Source organism: Rutidosis leptorrhynchoides, chromosome 5 (genome assembly GCF_046630445.1).
Source record: "Rutidosis leptorrhynchoides isolate AG116_Rl617_1_P2 chromosome 5, CSIRO_AGI_Rlap_v1, whole genome shotgun sequence".
NCBI classification, from domain to species: Eukaryota; Viridiplantae; Streptophyta; class Magnoliopsida; order Asterales; family Asteraceae; genus Rutidosis; species Rutidosis leptorrhynchoides.
In genome coordinates this window covers 300,087,151-300,096,385 of record NC_092337.1, presented here as the reverse complement: position 1 = coordinate 300,096,385, position 9,235 = coordinate 300,087,151, and positions in this window count along the sequence as shown.

Genomic DNA, 9,235 nt, shown 5'->3' with positions numbered 1-9,235 from the left:
GTATCATGGCAAAGGTCTTGAAAAAGTTTACCGGCAAAAAGTTTCTCGAGATGATGTCTCCAAAAAAAAATGAAGTTCTGAAAAAAGGAGCAGAACTAAAGAGAAATGCCGAAGAGAACTCGACCGAAAATGATTATCATATGAAGAAAAAGTTTAAAAGTGCTTCTCAAAATACTTCAGCACTCCTATCTATCCGAATAAAAGTCTGTATAAAGACTACATTACCCGTTATCTCACCCTTCGAAAAACAACTTCACTACCACTCCAAAATTCCTTTCCCATCATTGACAAATGACATATAAAGCTGAGATTACTACCGTTCTCGCATTAGCAGCAAGGATTTGAGTCTTTATCAAGCCTATGACGATGGGTGCAGCATGACTGGCTATGAGCGTACTTCATTTCTTAGATCCATAGAGAACCCTAAACACTTGAGTGATTTGAGCGACCCGTGAAAGCTAGCCTATGTCATGTAACCTCTTCGCATGCTTGCAGAGATAATTTTAAATCCTAACATAGATGACTCACCTTATCTTTTTGCTCTTATAATAAAAGCAAATCGCTTAGGCTATTAAAAAAGAAACACCAAAAAAAAAAAAAAAATGAGAGTTTGCTTGAGGACAAGCAAAGTCTAAGTGTGGGATATTTGATATCGGCTAAAAAGTCACGTTTTCAACCCGGTATTAAGGCCCAAAAACAAGAAAGATTCGAACTTTATCGGCAAAATACCCACTTCGTCAGTTAGAATTGAAGAACAAGTAATTGCGAAGGCGGTGCAAAAAGAATCAAGAGAATCGGAGCTAAAACGAAGATTCTAGAGCGAAAACGATGAAAGACAAGAAATTAAGTTACGATCCAGGGAATCAAGGCTGACCAGCACACCATACGGCTTGCCATACTGCCTGCCATACGGCCTGCCTCTATGGATACGGCCTGCCAGATACGCCCCACCAAGTGCCTTCACCATACGGCCTGCCAGCCATACGGCCTGCCAAATACGCCCCACCATACGGCCTGCCATGCGGCCTGCCAGGCGTATTTTGGCAATTTTCAAGTCTATTTAATGGGTCTTTATCATTCATTCCAACACACACTTCAATTCACTTCTTTCTCTCTCTTGTACAATATTAGTCATACTCTCAAGGCCTTCGACTCCGTGCGGGAAACCTAATACCCGGAGAAGAACGCTGAAGATTGTATTAGGAGCAGTCTGGAGTCTTGAAGTTGTCACTTTTGTATTCGGAACTCATTTAATCTACTGGTACCTCTATCCTTTATCTTATATAATGTTTTATTATATTGTTGCCATGATTAGCGAGTAGTTATCTTTAGTGTATGCTATGATGTAAGCAGTTATAATGCCGAAATAATATTATGGTTTGTGTATGCTGTCGAAATGCTTTCCGATTATGCTTTAAACTCAATCGCTTTTCCAACTAATAGAACGTAGTTATACGCTCTGTTATTGGGAAGTCGCGAACCCCGATCCAGAGTACACTATCTGTGTCACCCCTTGGTAAGAGAAGTCTATCGGATACAGCGTAAGATCGACTGAGGCACACAGGTTGTAGTAAGTCTATCAAGCTTTGGATTCCGACTGAGGACTCTTTCGTAGTGAAACATCTGACTAGACCCTTAGTACATTGTCGGTCCCAGACCATGCTAGTGTAGTCACCAAGCATATAAACTTCATACGTGCACGCTGAAGCACAGCGGTTGTTGTAAGCTGTACGTCTGCTAAGTAAGGCCATGGAACACGGTTAGTGTTGACCAGTGCATTGCACCATAACGCGGTCTCAAGCATTGCACCCCGCTTAAGAGATTCTTAGTTAATTAAGAAACTATTTGTTTAGACACATAAAGGATTGGACCGTTAGGATAACCGAACGAGTTCATGGAAGTCATCTTGACTTGGCCATGGTGTTCTTTATGTTTGAACTCTTTTTAAGGGCCTAACTATCTTTTACCAATCATTAACGAAAGCATTGAAACACATCACGTCTCTCGGATATGGTAAACCATGTATTCTATTACGCTTAAGAAAGTTTAGACCATTTTGGAATGTTAATACGTCACCCAACAGATTCGCTCAATTGGATGAGCCATCTGAACGTGTATACCTATAGTCAGACTGCACGGGCGTCAGGGGTAAAGGACGTTGCTGTCTATTCAGAATCTTTAAGCCTAACGCAGTACCCAGTGACATGTCTTATGACAGGGGCGTTTAGGACCAGTGTAATGAGTACAAGGCCTCTGCCTATTCATGAGCCAGCATTCCATAATCTCGGCAGAATAACTGATGAAATCATAGTATGCGCTTACTTTAACCTTATCTGAATTACAAATTTTATCGCATTTACTTTATCTATCTTACAAATTAGAAATTCCCAAAATAAATATTCACTACTCCCTAACTGTCTTAGGCTAAAATATAGGTTCGATGTTACTGATATCTCAAAAATATGACTCTAGGTCATACTTCCCTTACTCATAAGGAGTAGTAAGATTTAGGCCCCGCTAAATATAAATTTAAAACTGTACCCTCTCCCACGAGTGGTGATCCTGGCGAGCCGCGGCCTAACGACACCGCGCAAATAAAAACCGTCCGTTTCGGCCATATCAGTGGTGGTGGTTGTCGGCCATGGGGGGGGGACAAGGGGGACAAACTTTTGCTTTTTGATTAATGGTTGTCTAAAGTTGGTGCGTATGTTGGGATCCCATGCAACAATTGTGATTATGCTTAACAAAAATGCTAGTATGTTCCCTCTAATAAATAGGCATTTGTCTTACATTTATATGGGTCATAAACTTATTAAAATTGGGCTAATTAAATAGTCCATTAGCTAGAGTAGGGTGGGTTTGAGTCCAACAAGGTAGAAAGTCCAACAAGACTAACTAGTGAGCATAAGTAAATTACTAAGCATAATTAAGCAACCAATAACCCAAGTAATTGTTAAAATAATATTTAGTATTACGTAGTCATAATATTCTAATTATGACCAAAGTCAAACGTGTATCAAAATACATAGCTCGTTTTCAACGTCAAGTGACACTAACGGTCATAAAAGCATTCGAAGATCAAGTTAAGTAACTAAGTACTTAATAGCACGTCGTATGGTATAAACGAAGGTAATTAATCATGAAATAATATCCCAGAATATAATATAGTTAAGTACGCACAAATATGCAGTTTTGCAGAAAGTAACAAGCATAAAAGCAAGTCGAAAAAGTTGGGTCGTTACATTACCCACCTGTTAATGAAAATTTTGTCCTGAAATTTTAAGCTGAGGTAGACGGTAGAGTTGTGAAGAGGTGAGGATACTTCTGCATCATCTGATCCTCTCACTACCAAGTAAACTCAGGTCCTCGTTTAGCATTCCAACGAACTCGATTGGAATCTTGTTGCGTTTCAAGGTTTTGACCACACGGTCTATAATTTCAACAGGTTCTTTCACAAAATGGAGTTTGTCATCAATCATAAGCTCCTCAAGTGGTATGACAAGTTCTGGTTCAGCAAGACACTTCTTCAGGTTTGACACGTGAAAAGTGGTATGAACAGCACTCAACTGAGTTGGAAGATCCAAATGGTAAGCAACGGGTCTAATACGCTCCGAGACTTCAAAAGGACCAATATATCGCGGATTTAGCTTCCCACGCTTTTCGAAACGGATTACACCTTTCTAAGGTGCGACCTTCAACATCACTCGGTCACCTACTTGGAATTCGCGATCTTTACGCTTAAGATCGGCATAGCTCTTTTGACGATCGCGGGCCGTCTTGAGCCTCGCTTAAATTTGGACAATCTTCTCGGTAGTTTCATGGACGAGTTCGGGTCCGGTGATTTGATTTTCACCTACTTCGGCCCAACAGATAGGAGAACGACATCTTCGGCCATACAAGAATTCGAAAGGTGCGGTCTTGAGCCTCGTTATTGTTGTAAGAGAATTCGGCTAGCGGCAAATACTTCTCCCAAGCCTTTCCGAAATCAATTACACAAGTACGCAACATGTCCTCCAGGGTTTGAATCGTGCGTTCGCTATGTCCATCGGTTTGCGGGTGATACGCAGTACTCATATCTAAACATGTTCCCAAAGCTTCTTGCAAAGAACGCCAAAATCTAGAAGCGAAACGGGCGCCTCGGTCTAAAATAATCGATAAGGGTACACCGTGTCGAGATACAACTTACTTTATGTATAATTATGCGAGTTTCTCCATCGTATCAGTTTCCTTCATGGCTAGGAAGTGTGCATATTTGGTAAGACGGTCAACGATAACCCAGATGGTATCATATCCGCCTACCGTCTTTGGTAGCTTCGTGATGAAGTCCATTGTTATTCCTTCCCACTTCCATTGCAGGATTTCGGGTTGTTGAAGTAATCCGGATGGCCTCTGATGTTCGGCTTTGATCTTAGAACAATTTAAACACTTTCCGACGTAAGTCGCAACATCCTTCTTGAGGTTTGGCCACCAATATTGAACCTTGAGTTCGTGGTACATCTTACCAGCTCCTGGATGAATCGAATACGTTGACTTGTGAGCTTCATCTAGAATAAGGTTGTGTAAATCCCCATAACTAGGCACCCAAATACTTCCGGCAAAGTATCGGTGTCCAGTCTCCTTGACCTCGAATCGAGAAACGAGAATGTTCAGGTGCTCTTGAGCAATATTCTCCTCCTTGAGAGCTTCCTCTTGAGCTACACGGATATGGCTATTGAGATTCGTGTGAATGGTAACGTTCAAGGCTCGAACACGAAGGGGTACCATTCTTTCCTTTCGGCTCAAGGCATCGGCTACAACATTTGCCTTGCCAGGGTGGTAGCAAAGTTCATAATCGTAGTCGTTCAATGTCTCGATCCACCGTCGTTGTCGCCTATTCAATTGCTTCTGATCGAATATGTGTTGGAGGCTCTTGTGATCGGTGAAGATAGTACTCTTGGTTCCATACAGATAGTGTCTCCACAGTTTGAGTGCAAAAATAACGGCTCCAAGCTCAAGATTGTAGGTAGTGTAGTTTCGCTCGTGAATCTTTAGTTGTCGAGAGGCGTAAACAATAACCTTCTTCCGTTGCATCAATACACACCCAAAACCTTGTCGGGAGGCATCACAATACACAACGAAATCATCACTGCCTTCGGGAAGGGATAGAATAGGAGCGGTGGTTAACTTCTGCTTTAGGGTTTGGAATGCCGACTCTTGCTCGGTTTCCCAAATGAACTTCTTCCCCTTGTGAGTTAACGCAGTCAAAAGTCGCTCAATCAAAGAGAAACCTTCGATGAATCTATGATAATAACCGGCGAGGCCTAAAAATTGACGGATATGAGTAGAAGTAGTGGGTGATTCCCAGCTGATGGCTTCGATCTTAGCGGGATCAACCTTGATACCCTGATCGCTCACGATATGACCAAGAAATTGGACTTCCTTCAACCAAAATTCACACTTGGAGAATTTGGCATAGAGTTGCTCTTGTCTTAAGAGTTCAAGCATGAGTCGAAGATGTTGCTCATGTTCTTCTTCGCTTTTGGAATAGATTAGGATATCATCTTTGAAAATGATAACGAACTTGTCCAGGTACGGCTTGCATACGCAATTCATGAGATCCATAAACATGGCAGGTTTGTTGGTTAAACCGAATGGTATCACCAGAAACTCATAGTGACCATAATGAGTTCAGAACGCAGTCTTCAGCACATCGCTCTCCTTCACCCTCAACTGGTGATAACCTGATCGTAAATCGATCTTGGAGTAACCACTGGATCCTTGTAGCTGATTGAAAAGATTGTCAATCCTGGGAAGGGGATTCCGATTCTTGATCGTCAACTTGTTCAATTCACGATAATCGATACATATGCGGAAAGATTCGTCCTTATTCTTCACGAACAAAACAGGTGCGCCCCAAGGCGATGAAATCGGTCGGATAAATCCACGATCTAGAAGTTCCTGCAGTTGACTCTGCAACTCTTGCAGTTCGGAAGGTGCAAGTCGATAAGGTGCGCGAGCTACAGGTGCAGCTCCTGGCACTAGATCGATCTGAAACTCCACTAACCTCAACGGTGGTAATCCCAGCAATTCTTTTGGAAAGACGTCAGGAAATTCGTTCACAATTCGTACTTCATCAACGCTTTTCTCCTCAGTTTCTAGTTTCATCACGTGCGCCAAAACAGCAAAATGCCCCCTTTTTTATAACCTTTTGTGCCTTCATACAACTAATAAGGTTCAGCTTCGGGCTACATCTATCTCCGTAAACAATCAGTGGCTCACCATCTTCGCGAGGTATACGAAGAATCTTCTTACCACAGATAACTTCAGCTCTTACCTTGGACAACCAGTCCATATCGACTATCACATCAAAGCTTCCCAACTTAATGGGTATCAAATCAATCTCAAAATCCACACCAGCTAAGTTTATAATACCTCTTTAGCCAATTTGGTCAACTTTCTCAAGTTTTTCATTGGCTACTTTGACAAGTATACTCTCATCCAAAGGCACTAACGACCAATCTATCTTAGAGCAAAAGTGTCTACATACATAACTCCTATCAGCACCGGTATCAAACAGGACAGAATTAAATAGTTTATTGATAGTGAATGTACCTGTAACCAAGTCAGGATCTTCACAGGCATCTCTGGCATTCATGTTGAAGATTCTTCTACATGCTGGCCCGCCATCCTTCTTCTTAATAGGACATTCATTCTTGAAGTGGCCCTGCTGACCGCACTCAAAATACTTCCTTGGTCCACTTGGGTTTGTCCTCACAGCTGGGGCGATGATTTTACAATCTCTGCAGATGTGTCCAGTCCTTTTACACTTCTCACACACTACGTTACAGTATGCAGTGTGATGCTTGTAGCATCTCTTACACTGGGGAAGAGTAACTTTGTAGTTAGGGTTAGAGCTAGGGTTCGGGTTAGGATTCCTCCAGTCATTGTTTCCCTTAAAATTCTCATACCTCTTAGCCGGGTTCTGGTCAAAACCTTTTCCCTTACTTTCGTCCCACTTATGTTTCCCACTACTAGTTCCCGATTCTGATTTTGCCTTCTCTAGCTCTTAGCGGGTAATTTGATTCATCAGGGTGTGCGCCATACGCATAGCTTCTGGGACATTCGCTGGTTTCAATGAAGTGACATTTTCTTGAATGTCCTTGGGGAGTCCCCACAGATACCTCTCCATCCGTTGGTACTCCAGAGTAACCATTGTGGGGCACATCAATGCTAACTCCAAGTACCTTCTGTTATAGCCATCAAGATTAGTTCCTACAACTTTCAATTCCCAAAACTCCACTTCCATTTTCTAAATTTCGGTTCTAGGGTAGTACTCCTCGATTATAGCCCTCTTAAACTCATCCCATGGTGTAGCATAAGCTTCATCGATTCCCCGAGCCTGGGCGATCGTATTCCACCAAGTCAAAATGCCATCCGACAAAGTGCAGGATGCGAACTTAGTCTTATTCCCTTCGGAGCAGTTACTCACACGAAACACAGATTCCAACTTCTCAAACCATCTCGTCAGCCCAACTGGCCCTTCTGTTCCACTAAAATTATGGGGCTTGCAGCTCTGGAATTCCTTAAAAGTACACCCATTCTGGAACTTCGGGTTAGCCGGTGGAGCTTGAGGTTGGCATTCGCCATAGCCGCGGCTACTCGAGCGGCTATCATCTCCTCAAGCTGTGCTATGGTCGGAATTTCTCTTGGACCTCTTCCGTTAGCCATCAATCTTCCATACAAAAATTTAGACTTACGTCAAAATCCATTAACCAACAACGTCACGGCATACGGTAAACAATATGGAAGCAATACAGTACACGATAACTAAGCATGGCAACAAACAGTAGGTAGCACAAAAACCTACATGTAATAAAATGCTGTACAATAGATCAACAACAGTAGTTCCATTCATAATACGAAAATTGCATACAACAGCATAAGGTTCGTACAATACATAAATGAAAAACAGGAAACTACAAACGGAAAACATAAAGAAATCTAATACAACGGTCCTAGGGCGAGGGTGGGTAAATGATGTACATCAGGTGGGTCATCTGATCCTCGAGCTCAGTTACTCGATCACGGAGGGCATGCACTTCTCTCGTCAGTTCCTCGACGGTAGGAGATGCTGGTGGGGCAGGTGGTGCAGATGTGCAGATGCTGCAGATGGTGCCAGTGGTGCGGATGGTACAGATAATGCGGATGTAGTACTAGAAGTAGACGGCACAGTGCGGGCGACCTTACGCACAAATGGATCGGCAGGATATGGTACAACCCTTTTACGGGCGGTGACCCTAACCAAGTGTCCATGTGCGTTCACGAAAATCTTTCCTCCATTAACCTGTGGAATAACAGTACCATCGAAGCGGTACCACTTCTTCGACGGGGTAGAGGGTGGCTGCACGGGCTCCTCCTCGAAGTCGTCATCAGAATCCTCCTCGGAATCCTCCTCGCTGGTGTCATCAGATGATGATCCGTCTGAATCGTCGGAAGGTAGTGCGGGTACGTCACGGGCGGGAGAAATCGTCTGGCTGGTGGTCATAAGTCGATATCTGCCAGGTGTAATCGGTACGACACGTCTGTCAGCGGTGCGTCTAGCCCAATGTCCATGCTCGTTACGGAAAGGACCGTCTCCGTTTCCCCAGGGATCACAGTACCACTGGAATGGTGCTGTGGCCTCGGGAGTCTAGGGTTGGGTGGTGCTGGAATCTCCTCGGGATCCTCGTCTCCGTCTGAAACGTCCATCAGGTCAAGCGCGTGTCCACTATCTCCAAAAGACGAATCGCTGGAGTCGCCGAAGGGTAGCGGTGAGTCAGCAACAATAGTAGGCGAGGTAGCAGATGTATCTGATTCGCTCTCAAATTCAAAGGTCATGGGCGGCATGTCTGACATCTGAACAAGGAAAAAATAACTTTTTCCATGTCAGTAAGACATATAGCAAGCACGAAATCAGGCACTACAACATCATAGCAGTACATAGCATGGCAATTGTAACAGTATTAAACAAAAGTAACATGCAATCAAAGACAGATAGTAGCATGAAGTAGCGAGAAAGCAGCAGCATACAGCAAGTTCACATAGCAGTAAAGGTAGGCAGTAGCATGCAGTAGTAGTAAGCAGTAACAAGTAAACGGGCAAGTTATAGATTAGTCCTATTAGCGAATCCTACTCGGCTCGGTCAAGAGTCACTAATGCAACCTAATTCCCTACAACCAATGCTCTGATACCAAATGTGACGCCCCGTACAAAACCA